Source organism: Bacillus rossius, chromosome 1 (assembly GCF_032445375.1).
Source record: "Bacillus rossius redtenbacheri isolate Brsri chromosome 1, Brsri_v3, whole genome shotgun sequence".
Classification (NCBI taxonomy): Eukaryota; Metazoa; Arthropoda; class Insecta; order Phasmatodea; family Bacillidae; genus Bacillus; species Bacillus rossius.
Window position 1 is genome coordinate 113,680,070 of NC_086330.1, and position 14,698 is coordinate 113,694,767.

The 14,698-nt window shown below is 38.5% G+C and overlaps 1 protein-coding gene across 2 annotated transcripts in view; it reads left to right on the forward strand.

Annotated features, from left to right (window-relative positions):
* Positions 1-14,107: 14,107 nt before the first annotated feature.
* Positions 14,108-14,698, forward strand: part of LOC134542448 (ecdysone-induced protein 74EF-like) — a 507,486-nt gene continuing 506,895 nt past the window's right edge. Inside the window, exon 1 of one of the 2 annotated variants that reach the window (XM_063386723.1) lies at positions 14,108-14,320. The gene's annotated coding sequence lies outside the window, so the exon portion shown is untranslated. The remainder of the gene's footprint in view (positions 14,321-14,698) is intronic. The other variant, XR_010076802.1, reaches the window with a different exon arrangement.

The following is a 14,698-nucleotide window of genomic DNA, read 5'->3' on the forward strand; positions in this document are numbered from 1 at the left end:
TTGATAGTCAATGAACTTTTAAAAGTAGTTTTGTGATAAAATATTACATTTTAGTGAATACAGAAGTATGTTTCATTGTCGATTGTTTTGATGTTTCTGCTAGTGACTTGACTTTTTTAGTTGTTTGTTTTATAAATAAAGTCTCCTTAATCCTTTCACAATTTATTATGAAAAACTATAAATATATAGTATTGTCATTTCACATACTTGATGTAGGTACGCAAATAGGGTTGTTGACTTAGGGAGCGGTTACACGAGACCCTGAACTACTTCAGGTGAACATGTTTAAGTAAACACGTTTACAAACGCGAAAGTGTACGGTTACACGGTAGTTGCTGAAAAGTGTGTTCAGCTCTAAAACCGATTGTCTACTGTCAATGAATGACACTGTTGTTGATCGGCTCTATTTTGTATCCAGAAAAAGCGGGATTTTCTCACTTGTTTATACAGCATTACCAGTAAAAATGGAATGTGTTTTCATATTACTCAATATTTTTTTACAAATCGGGAAATCATACATCATGCAGAGTAAAATATAAACGTATTTTTTATTATTTTTTGAGCGAGAGTACCTATCTCAGTTTTAAGAAAATTAAGGTCAGGATCAATTAAAAAATATATATATATAATTACCTGTTGATTTTTTTTTGTTGCATTCGGTAAAATATTACTCGAACTTGTGCCAGGAACACTTTCCATCTTGAATTTCTGCAAAGGACTGTTTATATTCTAAACAGCCAATCAGAGGCTAATGTAGAAGATATGTCGATCTGAACTACTTTGCCAACCTGTTTAAGTTAATGGGAAATGGCCTCGAACGAAACATGTTCAGACTGTGTGTAACCGCACTCAACAGCTGAACATGTTCACCTGAAGTAGTTCAGACTCCCGTGTAACCGCGCCCTTAGTCATTGTGACATGATAAAACCCAGGCACAAAGGACAAACCCGTGGCATGGCATCATCTTGTGTTCTCCCACCAAACCCAAAGCAAGTCTGGAGTTCATCCACAAGGCAAGGGTTGTGTTCTGGGACACACTTGGTTCACTTGTTATTGAGCTGTATTCTCATGGTCAAATATGTGAATGCATGTTGCGACTCACCATAAGGATTGAGGAAAGATTTAAAAAAAATTCTAAACAAGAAAAAGAAGTTATGAATATATCTTGGAAATAGATGGTTCCATAGCTATTGTTTGACTGTATCAAATTACAAGCTAAATATTCCAGTAGTAAATTAATAAAGTGTCTGATTCAACTGCTCTAAAGCACAATTTCCTAAAAGGTCATGGTTGAGTGGTCATATTATGCACAAACTTACAAAGGTGGGGTTTGATCATGAAAGGTTGAAGCCCAAAATGTTCACACTTCGTGAAACTTGGCGGATGTTGCCGCTAGTCTCTAGATTACCTTGAGGTGATCCTGTTTTTCCCACCAGCCCATCCCTTCGCCGTTCCCTTTGGCCTTTCCGTCGCTACAGTCTATTTGTGTTTAGCGGAGCACTTTTGAAATCAACCTTTGGCGGAAGTAACTGCTCGAAACTGCAGGTAATTCAATGACCAACATTGCTTGTTTTACATCCTTCCCAAGTTAGTGTCAAAACAGAAGGTTCTCGGAGGTTGTGATCACTGATGTAGGGCCGTGGGTACGACCCCAACCCTTCTGCTGACTCGAACTGAAGAGCATCGAGCTGGCAACCAAGAGGTAGTCTTGGAGGTTCCTTCGCCGTAAGCCTGTGTCAGAGGCATCTTCAGGGCCCAGTGAGATGGCACTTTTCACTTCCTGGTCCATCTAGTTTTCTCTGAAGAAATATAGACACTCAAGTATAAAATCAAGAATTTAATTGAATTGGCTGTAATCTAAAGTTTACGTGTTTTCAAGGATTTCACTGTTCCGTATAATTATGCATTTCACCAGAATTTGATCGTTAGTATTTATAAGAATAACTAGAGATTGATTTGTTACAATAGAATATCAATATTTCTTAAGATAAATAAGCAAAACCAACGTATGAATTTAAGTTTAAGGTTGGCTTGAATTTTTTTTAAATGTTATAAGGTAGTGCCCCTGAAATCTCATTTTATCTGATCGTTATTCCAGGCCTTTGGTAAGGTTCTAAAAATATTTACCCCCCCCCCCCCCAAGTAAACAGACCAGGGCCCTGCAAATTCCAGGAATGCCACCCACTGGCCTGCATGTACAACAGTACGCCGGAACTATGAAATAAAACCAAAGACTCGAGTCTTACTGAACGGCCAGTGTTAAAAATGGTTGGTCACTGAGGTACGTTTATTATCGATATTGATCGTATGAGTAAGATTCGGCATGACAGTAACTTATTCATGTTTGTATACGTGCAATTCTTTTACAGTAATTATCCTGACTTAAATTTTATATTATGTTTGTTGTTACATAGAGTTATACATCTTTAGGTGCATTGAGGGTGAAATTTTAGTACGTGGCGGGAAGTCAGCAATCTGTCTGCGCGCGCACCATGATGTGGAAGTTTAACAGGTTGAAGTTAATGCGCATGCACGTTTCTGCCGAAGTCGTCCAGATAGAACACCGGGGGACGTAATAAGAGTATCGGTGCGCCAAACAAAACTTTGTGATAGCGAAACTATCCTTGAATAGCTACATTTCATAAATTTCAACAGTCACGAAAATAAATGAACTTTAATATTACTTTGTAATACTTGGATAACAATAATTTGTACTTATTTGAAATAATGTTTTGTAACTATTAATTTTAAAATAGTTTATTGAATGAAAATATGTGAGCGAGTCTTTCAGTACTCGCCAAATATGTGTATCATCTAACATCGGTAACGAGCAAATTCGTGTGTTCTCATTTTGTAAATATAATACCAAAATCCGACTCTGAATTTAACTTAAAATTCTTTAAAATAATGCCGAGCGTTATAATATAAGTATGTAAATTAGGTTTTTTCGACTAAATTTCTGGACGCGAATCACGCGTGCTAGAATTCTCTGCCGGAGCAGAGAATTCTATACTACGAATTATTCATTCCATTTGCAGACCGAAATTTTAAACTATGTATTGAAACAGCTCCAATAAAAACGAATTTTTTTTTCTAAACCTCGGTTTTGGACATTATTTTCGGCAAGGATTTTTTTAAAGCTGCTCATATTGTTAAAATTCATTAAACTGTTGATACTGTACTACAAAGTTTACCTTTGGCTTTGTGAACTTTGGTTCGTGCCATCCGCCACAGTTGGCAGCACCGTGGTTACACATTCCGTCCCATTTATGAAATAACTCCCACCAAAAGCCGCAAACGGAGAGCTAAGGTACGAAATGAACAGTTTCACGAGATGGACGCATGCACGCAGGTGACTCGGCCGTCGTGCTGAGGCAGATGTGTGCACGCCATTAGACCAGTTGCTGATCACTCGTCCCGGTTGTACGTTCGAGCGCCACCCGAATCATGTCACTGACGTATTAAGTTCTATTGTGGAAATGTGGAAGGAAGCCTTTGGTCAGGGGCGGATCCAGGCAAGACTTCTCAGGAGGAACTATGGTACAAAGAAAGGTTGCAGTTGCAAAACATCACATTAAATAAGTCAGCTTGGACTTTAGGTATTTACAAATTAATGTTGTCAGATACGGAACCTTAAAAGTTTTATACAACTTGTGATTAAATAAGAGTTTAACACATGAATTTAAGTATTTACGTTTACATAAATATACTCTGCAAATTAATTTTTACAATGGGGTCAGTAGGGGCTATAGTCGCGCCTGCCTGTGATTCTGATAGAAAGAAATTTTACTCGGGGGTTTCCTGTGGAAGGGAGCCACTCAAATCTACACATTGATCTTCGGTAAGTTTTTTTTTATAGCAGCAATAGGGGTATCGTCAACATCGCCTTATAATTTTTTTTTTAAATCCTTTTGCCGACTACAACAATCATGGGGGTTAAGTTTTCTCTCTATATTGGAATAAAAAGTTATATGAAAATACGTTCTAAGTTCGTTTGTAATATTAAAGCTCTTTCATAACGCAGTAGCCACACTACCTGCACTTTCATGATGACAATAACTACTAAGTATTTAATTGAAAGACTTAATTGCTCATAAATTATTTTGGTCATATTAGTAGAGCCACGATTATTTGGCGGATTCATTGGGTATCACAGTAGACTTGAAGTACATATGCGTCTGCTTAAAGTTTGGTGATTCGACTAAAGTGCTCTTGACGAGCCAGTTATAAACAAGGATAAGTGGTGGTCATACAATCGTGTGTTAGCCGCCAAAGGAAGTGACCTTGATTTCGAGGAAAAAGAAGCCTGATTATTTATATGTGTGTGTGTGTGAGTTGAGTCTAACCTGGAGTGAAACTTGTTATTTTATGGGGGATAGAGTGGTATAACCTCCTTTTTCTTTGTCCTTTGACGTTATAAAAAATTATATGCGAGATCTCGGTTAAGGTAGTGTGTCATCTTAGGTGATACAAGGTGAGCTGTTACATCTGGAATCTCGCACCACAAAGACAGTGATGAATGTTGAGAAAGATAATGTAAGTGTCCAAACCCTCCTGTTGGAGTAAGTTTTTTTTTTTTGCAAATATCCTGCCGAAATAAATTTCTGTATCCGCCACTGCTAAAGACCCTGTCAAACTGTTAAATATTTGTTTAATATATTTTGTAATAGATTTGGAAAGGAAGTATTGGACGGGAAAATGGCTTCCCATTTTCTGCATTTGAACATAAAACCACAAATGTGTTTTAAATCATGTCAAGCCGTCGAATTCTAATTTGGTCTGAGATATCTCAAACGTTTCAAATTTTTTCTCAAGTTTTAAATTAAATACTGTATCACGGTGCTTTACCGATTTTTTAAAACTTGTTTTATGTTTATGTATTTTTAAATTTTTTGAACATGAATAAATTTAAAGCACAATAATATTCGTTACATAATGAAATAAATTTTCAGAATTTTTTCTAAAGTTATAGAAACGTAATTTCATGGATACGCATAAAATGTTTTCGCATATGATTCATATTGACATTATTTTGGTTATTTAACTTTTATAACATCTTCAATCGGCCATGTGTTATTCGCCATTTTAAAAAAAAACCGTGAGACGGAAATCCATGTCATTTCTGTTTTCGCAAGGCACGATTTTGATTGGCCGATCGCATCCAACATCCAACTTATTTTGGTACTCGTCGTATATGCAAAATATTTTATGGAAACTCAAGTCATCCAACTTGTCAAACAAACGTGGTTGCGCTAGTGACGTTTTCGATGACGTCATAACCATTCAACTTTATTTTCATTTTATTTTGTCCAGTAAATACAGTATATCATATGTTTTGCACATCACCGTATTGGACATGTCTATACAATTTATTTTACAATTTATTTACAACATATTGGAAGGCGTCTGAAGCAAAAATTTGACAGTGCGACAGGGCCTTAAAGCGTATCATACAATAAGTGAGTCACGTGTATTTCTGGGCTGCAGCGGTGGAGGACAGGGTCTGGGAGGGATTTACGGGGGCGGCTCCATCAAGTCTTTTTCCGGAGAGGTTACGTACAAACAAGGTTGCCGTTGCAAAACATGACATTGAATAATTCAGAGATTGGCCTTGGGATAATATAAAAAGTTTCAGTTACTGAACTTTAGTACTTCCAAACATTTAATTCATCACATGAATTAAAATATTCAGTACATATAAATATACCTTCAGAAATATGTAAATATGTATGCGTGCATGTTAATTGGTCTCTGGAGGGGCTATCACCTTAAACAACCACATGTTTTCCCAGGGCCGCAACTAGAGTCTCTGGCACCCGGGGCATGAATGAATTCATGCGGCCCCCCCCCCCCCCTCTTTTTTTGCACTTACCACACCAATAAAGCGGGGGGTCCGGGGGCCCTCCCACGGAAAAATGGTGCTATTTAAGCATCTTCCATACCTACATGTAACAGTTTATGTGCTACTGTACCTTCCATGCATGAACCCACTATGTCCATAAAGTAGTCCGTATAATCACTAGACTTGTTCATTAAATATTTTGAGACGTTATATTGTAAATCAGATTAGACATTCCTGGCATGCAAGTTAAAAAACTTTTTACCAGTTACCAGTTGTAGTAGGAATTACAAAGCAAGCGATTTCGGCGCCCCCACAGCTTTGCACCCGGGGCGTATGCCCCGCTTGCTCCCCCCTAGTTGCGGCCCTGTGTTTTCCCCTCTTTGGAGCCACTCTTGGGTGTTCGCAGCTGTGGTTGCTGTTTAACATTAATGCTCTGTCACACTATCAAAGATTCGCTTCCAACACCTTACAATATGTTGTGTCAAAGTTGGAGGGTTATGATTATCGAAAACGTCACTAGCACAGCTATGTTTGTTTGAAAAGATGATGATTTGAGTTTCCGTCAATTTGTTTAGTTGTAGAACGGGTTGTAAAATATGTTGGACGCAAATAGCCAATCAAAACGAAAAAAAAAAAAAAAAAAAAAAAAAAAAAAAAAAAAAAAAACGCCCGTTTCCTTCACAACGAATCCTTAAAATGGCGAAGAACACATAGGCGATTTAAGAGGTTATAAAGGTGGAATCACTAAAATATTATTTATATGAATGTCGTGGGCGAAATAATTGTACGTGTAAATGGGAAATGATGTGTACTATATGACTGCAAACATTCATTTGACTATGTGGGTTATATGTATGGACGTTTTTAAATTTTGAAAATGCTCAAAAAGAATAACCAGTTCAAAAATTCCATCCAGCACCGGGATGTTTTATTTAATTTCAAAATAACATTAAAATTAAAATTTTTTATATAGCTCAAAATAAAAAAACGGACTTTGATAGTGTGACGTGATTTAAAACACATGTGATGTGTAACTTCCCGCCCAACTCTGCAGACCAATGTTCGGCGCCTCCCGCCACCCCCGCGCGGGGCGAGGGCTGGTTGAGAGTGGGGGGGGGGGGGGGGGGGGGGGGGAGCTGCGGGGCCTCCAGCTGGCGCGGTCGGCCCGCCGCGCCACAGCAGCGCCTTTGACGAAAATACTTAGTGTTTAAAGAGTGTGGGAGCTGCGCAGCGGGCAGCGCGGCGCTCAGGAGCGATGGCCGCGCCCGCGCGCTCCGGCAGGCACGCGGCCAGGTCCGGACCCCTCCTATCCCTTCCAGGATCAACACACAACAAACAAGAGCGAACACAGGATAAGAAAATTATACCAAAATAGCTAGTTGCAGATTATGTTATGATTACCGCAATCCTTAGTGGGCTGCAATAATGTATCACCCCCCCCCCCCCCCCGGTCCCTATTACAGCCCGACGTGCCTCATACACAGGAACAACAGGAATTGTGTTTCTAAGTAGTCTAAATTGAATGCCGGTTTGCTCAAGTGTTACTGTAAGCATGTATTTTGTACCAGCTTGATGTGTGTGATTTATGTGTTTGATAACATTAAATTTAAGACTTGTTTTTTTTTTTAAAAAAATAAATCATTAAATAATTTACTTAAGAACAAAGTGTTAAAAAACAATTAAATAAAAAAAATATTAAATACTAAGTTTCTTCAAGCAATATCTCCCTTAAATTTATGCTTGTAAAGGTTGGGGTTCTAAAAGTTGACTGTTCCCTGAGATTTGATTTAAGTGTAACCATCAACTTTCTTTTAAAATTTAAAAATAAAGAAAACTTATAAAAATATATAATGGTTGTACTGGCTCTTTGTCCGTCGGGCGCTTGCCAAAACCTTGATCCAGGGTTGCAACAGTACAGTACAAAAGAGACACAGCGAAACTTGTTTGAATGGGTAATATTGTAATTATTTTTCTTCTAGTATTGAGTGTTTTTTACATGATTTTCAATTAATTGATTGTTTACAAAAGGCTTTTTCTACTAACCAAGTCCTTTATTAATGTTTTCGTATAAACATAAATCAATAACAATTTGGAAGTTCCCAAAACCCTGAAGGACACAGATTCTATGGTTTTGGGAAAGCGTTAATTTTATTGATTTAATTAATGATATACTAAAAAATTAAGAGTTTTAAGACTACGGATAAATACTAACGGTTGATCCAAAACTGCATTCCACATTATTGAATGATTTCAGTACATGCTAGGACTGACATAAATAATTGCCTAGAAGTTCATAAAAACCATTAAATAACGACTTGTCTAGTATAATCAAAAACTTTTATAAACAATTAAGAATGGTTATATTATAACAATATTTAAAATAATTTGCAAAAATACGTAATATAAAATAAAAATAATTTGAAATACGTTTCTGACCCAAAAAATTGGTTCAAACATTTTTAATTTTGATTTACATTTGTTTGACTGTTATAGCCATCAACAAATATTTTTATAAATTAAGTCAAATTTGTATATTAGTTTTATGCAGGTTTTAGAAAAGTAGAATTTTAGTGTATTTTACGATGTGAAATAATAAGGGCAAAATAATTTTGCAAGTTTCTCAGTGTTGATTTGCATTTAAAATAAATTTAAAACAAAGAAAATATTAAATAGGTATGTATTTTTTTCAAAATACTTTTGAATTTAACGTATTAACCAAAATTAGCATTGAAAAAAATATATAGGTGTATATTATTAGATATATATGTATAAATATTCCACCATTTTAACTTAGCCAACAAGACACTATATTGAACAGGAAAACAGCTAGCGAACCCTGAAAACCCTGTCGATCAATTACTTAAATTTATAAAAATGTGTTCCGACGGCATTAACGGTAGAAAAAGTATTTAATAAAAAAAACAGAATGGTGGGCTAGCCTCGGTCTTTAGAAAATAAATATTTTGTATTGTATCTATTGGAATAATTTGTGTGGTATTACAACTTGTCAATACGAGTTCATTCGTTCGTGCGATAGACTATGGAAAGTTCGGCCGCTGTATGTGGTTGACTTTGCCGTGCCAGCTGGTGGGGGTTTTCTCGGAGTACTCCCGCCCCTTCCCTCCTTTAAGCATTCCGTCAGTACTAGGTTATCTCATCACCCCTCGCCGTATCTAATGACGCAATTTAATTTCAATACGTTTATTCGTCCAATAAAAGTATGTTCATAAACTACCAATGTCTGGAGTCCGTGATTTGCTTTGAAAGATTTTTTTTTCTTTTCGGGGACGACTTTCTTCCCTTAAAACCTTTTATAGTTTGTCGCTTGTGAACTAAAGGATCACTGCGTAAGGTCCACGGTAAAGGGTTGTCAGCCAACGTTAGTTCTTATTAGAATATATATAAAAGTTAATAAATACTAACTTCCCTTCAAATATGCCAATTTGAATAGTTTAGCACCACATTTAATCAAAATAGGATAAATTGATAAATCGATATATTGTTTCAAAAAAGTTTTTTTCTTTAGGTATTACAAACTATACCATTTATGAACCAACTATCACCAAAATAAGTTTTAATGAATTCATTCAAAAACGACGAAACACTAAATTTAATCGCTTGTGTAGAATTGTATTATATTTAAAGAAGCAATTTTTCAAAACGATGAATGTTTCATGGTTTTTGACATGACAACATCTAATCGATTAACGCCGGCTGCACGCACTAAAAAGTGTCCCGTTACGCTCATTGTCTTCCGCGGAAACCAGGCACTCGTTAATACATATTTTCCTTTGTTTATCGCGAGGGGCGTTATTATTAATGAATTATAAATATAATTTCGTGCCCGGGGCCACAATTGCATATCAGTTTAAGCACTGGAAGACATAAAAACGTAAAATATTCTCGACGAATTTTAATCTCGGCCCCAGCGCACCATGAACGTATGGGTTGGAGATTAAAGCCGAAATTCTTTCTTAAACTTACTAATACTTTTTTATTAACTTCAAGGGAATTTTTATTAAATTCTACGATTAATTTCACGACGAACGAACTTCTTCGTTAAATGTGTAATTGCGAAAAAGCGTAAAACTTTCTCGACTATCTTGAAGTTAGTATAAACATGGCGGCCGACTAGCAGCCGACAATACATTTTTAATTTTCCGCCTACCACTATAATAAATAAACATGGCGGACTACATTGGTTTTTAAAACTTCCACAACACAAAACAAATTTTTTATAAATATATATATATATAAATAAATATATATATATATATATATATATATAAATATATATATATATATATATATATATATATATCTGAAACTATTACTTTTAATATGGCCTCGTGGCCGTGCGGTTAGCACCGCTGACTAAAAAGTGTGTCAATAAAAAACTATTGATTTGAATTGAGTTGACTACCAATCCAAAGGTTGACGGATCGAATCCCGGCCGCCGCGATACATTCATTTTTGTACTTGTAAAAATAAATACGGCGCGCGCGACACTTCAAAAGTAATAAACATATTTGAATTAATGAGTGCAAATAAAAGTAAATTTCTCAATTAAAATGTAGATTTCATTTCACTCCTTTGTAGCCATACAAAATAGTGATAATTCAATAAAAATGATTCAATTTTATTCATAAAAGTATGCAGAGGTAGATTTTATCATACAAAAGATAGAAAAATTTAAAAAAAAATACTTCCTCAAAGAATAACATATTTTTAATGCCTAAATGGTTTGGTTGCAGAAACCTATTACGGCTCAGTCTCAGGCCGAATTGGATATTTTATTTTCTTCTGGATCAATCATTTCATCAATGTTTTGTTATGACGTTGTCACATTAAACTATCGTCCGTAAACCAACTTTACAGAAAACCAATTTTTTTTTTTAAGTACTATCTCAAATATTGTTTACGAAATAATTTTGATCAAATGTATTAAAATCATCTAAAAGCAGAAACACCCTTCAATATGAAATTCGCATCTTAATCAGTCCAGTAGAAACAAAGTTAATATAGACATATACATACATACGTACACAGACATCAGGGGCGCAACAACAGGGGGGGGGGGGGGGCAAGAGTATTTTGCCCCCCTCTGAAACCTTGAAGTGGGGGCAAACGGTGGCAAAGAAAGTGCTGTGTAATCAATTTTTAGATAATAAAACTGCTTAAATAGCACCATTTTCCACCTTGAAATACAAATTTTCCCGGGGGAGGATCCCAGGACCCCCCGCTTCAATAGGGGGGATCGATGATTCTTTATAAAAAGGTATATTGCCCCCCCCCCCCCCTTTTGGAAATTTAGTTGTTGCGCCCCTGACAGACATGAAGGTAATCTCATTAGCAAATGTTTCTTCAGAAATATGATAAAATGTTACTTTTTTTCTGGAGAGACGTTTTTAGTAATGTTTACAATAACAAACAACTGGATTTGATCTCCAAATTAAATAAGGGGGTCACGGTGGTGATTGGTCCTATCACTCGCCTCCCACCTAGGCAATGCAGGTATTGGATTCCCGACGGCTTCCTCGCAAGTGGGGAAACGTGGCGGGCGTTGCCGCGATCAGGTGGGTTTATCGGGGCTATTCCTGTTTGCCCCACACATTCATTCCCGGCAATGCTGCACCAGCATCTCATCACCCCTCATCGTCTTTGTATTGCCAGGGGGGCATCTGTGTTCCTGAAGCGGGATGATAAATGCGACGCTCGTTTGGTGCTTCTAGCGCGGTATCGCCTCTAAGCGCAAGGCTCTGAATTGGCGCGCAGTCTTCTTATCGGGCATATCATTATACAGTAAGGCGGAAAAATGAAGATAAAGGTGTGATGCAATGCCATTGGTTGCCTAGAATCTTTACCGGGCGTTTCATGTCTGAAAATTGTTCTAAAAAAAATGCATTTTAACCCTTCTCACTCTCCTAAGAAAGAATTTTAAAAACTAAATGCGGAAAACAGAACCACCCAACCGCCCTCAGCGCGTTCTTGAATGCTTTTCGTAAACAGACACCACTCGTACATGTTGAGCAGTTTTCAGATCGCGTGGTTTCTTCCGCAGCTCTGCACACCGCACACACGTGCGCCCGTGTAGGCGAGGGCTTTAAGCTAATTCACTAATTTCTTCATTCGTTCCATACAGTGACAACAAAAATTGTATACGTTGACGTGTCTCTTCGTACTGCCACACCGGGCTTGACGTTAGTCGCGGCACAGTGCGGAGAAACTGCCCCGACGTCCCACTGGACAAAATGCAGACATGGCGTTACAGGAAGTTTTCGGCAGGAGAAACAATTGGAGAAAAAAAAATTAAAAATATGAACATGTGTATTAAAAAAAACTTACATTACTATTGAAACAAACGCACTGATGTATGGACTTACAGAAGTAGCCGTAGGTGACGAGGCTTCTCACACAGTTGAAATTGCAAGTATTGTAACAACAGATCACCTTTCATCACCCGAAACGACATACGTCTCCAAAGGAAATAAGGGGTCACTTATATTTTGAAAAAAAAAATTCCCGAATTTGGGGAGGGGGGATTTAATCATCTTATTTCACCTCCCCCCCCCCCCCCCCCCCCCCCATTGCGTCCGCCACTGAGTAAGGATAATTTGCGGAAAGTCAAGATTTATATTTCACGTCACATGGACGCAGGCGATGCGATGCTACTATTGCTTTCGAACTCGATATCTTCAGGATCGATAGCAATGGTCCACTTTTCCCACTCTCATAGAAGTGACTTTTCCCTTCGCTTTAGTTACCGCAGCTCACTGAGTGCAGTCAGCTATGTGTTTGTTTTGAAGATGATAACACATTCCCGTCTTTAACACGCAATGTTATCTCAGTCGCTCAGGAGTTACATTTCGTTGCTGTGCGCATGCGCCCACCACCGTGCGAGTTTCTTAACCTCAGCAAATGGCTGGCAGTTATTTCCCCCTCCCCGCCTCAAATCATTTTACATCATGATTGGCACTAAGTCTTTAAAGAAACCAAGCCCTTGGCATTACTATGATGGTTGCAGGGAGAAGCATTTAGGTACTTTTATGGTTTTTCGTAAGAAATATTTGGACGTTGGTAAAATAACTTTCAGTACTGATGATATATATATATATATATATATATATATATATGCATGCATTGAAAAGTTACGATCTGTGTAATAATGGTGGCAGGGGCACACGCATTTGGGAAGGGGAGGGGGGCGAAGAGATGGAGGATAAATCCAAATAACACACACACACACACACACACACATATATATATATAATTCCCACCAACAGAATGAAAGAATTGGAAAGCAAACAGCAGGCAAAGATGTTCTACCCCCCCCCCCCCCCCCCCCTTTTCTTTGCTATTGTATAATAGTAATAAACCTTGTGTCCTAGGGGTATATTAATTTGAGAAATGATGTGGCAGATGATAAATATTATTTGTTGTTTTGCAAAAACTGTTTTCACTAACTATTTGTTCAATAATGTTGAAGAATAGTGGACATTTCCTGCCTGCCTTCATTTGTGTAGTATCAGGCTGAGATGCCATGCTCGGGCGCGCGGTCTGCGCCCATATTTAGTCCACGTTCTGGCCACGTGCTAATTGCCGCGCTGAATAAGTGCTAAGGTTGCGACCCGATAAAGCGCGGCGCGTGCAGTATCGTCGATTGCGTCAGGCAGCGCAACACCTGACCGTGCCAGCCCTGCAAAGGGGTGAGGTGAACCACCGAAATCAGTCATTGCACTCGCCGCGCGATCGATGAGGTCCGTGGGACGAGCCCGTAAAAAAAAATGAAAAGAAACGCTCTGATACGATATCCCGAAACAGCTGAGCTGGGGCCAGCAACCTTCTCCTCTCCTCCTCACTCCATCCCTCCCTCCCTCTCTCTCCACTGCCCCTCTCTCGCCCTCGCGCAGAGGTGAATGACTGAAATGTCAGCGTGCCGTGACGTCATGTAGCGTCGCCGGACCCCTCCCCTCCTTTTCCCCTCATTCCCGGCGACATGGCGCGCACTCGCTTCTCTCGCCTATCGATTAGTTGCGCAGCTGCTACGAATATGTATATTTTTTGTAATGTACGGTTTACAATAACCTCGTTTCTGGGACGTGCGCGCACGATGCACCTGCCTGCCGACTTTTCCACGGCCGTGCGGCAAACACGACCGGCTCTCGGCGGCGGCGGGGTTCGTGACGTCACGGCGACGTTCGTGCATGTTCGGGCTTCCTCGGCGCCTGCGAGTTTCAAGTGTCGGCAGCGCACGAAGTGGCGGCCAGTGATCTTGCATGCTTCTTCCTACCGAGGAGTGGATTTCCGCGCTCGTGAACCCGGGTGTTGTGGATCGACGTCTGCTGAGTTTAAAAAAAAATGGAAAAAATATCGGAAACGTTTGGGAAGTGACAACCCGTGATTCGTGACGAGTGATAAGTGTTGCCTCGCTTGGACGTGTTCGGATATCGGCGTTGAGGAAACTGATACGTTTTAGCGGTGAGTTTTCTACCAGTTACGAGTGTTGTTTTGGTGTCAATGACCTTGGAGAGGTGAACTGGGAGCGGGCACTTGTTACATAGCAAGGCCCACCCAAAGAGAAGAGAAAGTCGAGAAATCTTCCGCATGAAAGTAATTTCACTGTTTTTACTTTCTTCTTGGAATATATCATGTTAATAGGAGGCAGTACAAATTTATATTAGGTCTGTATAATTTTAACTGACTACATAAACACAAGCATGCAGCACACGTTTTTAATAGACCTATATAAATCTACTATAAGAGATTAATAAAACATTTATTTATTTAAAATATGTTTTAAAAGTAAACATACACACATGTTTGTATTTTTTTAGTACATACACCTAATCATAGTAC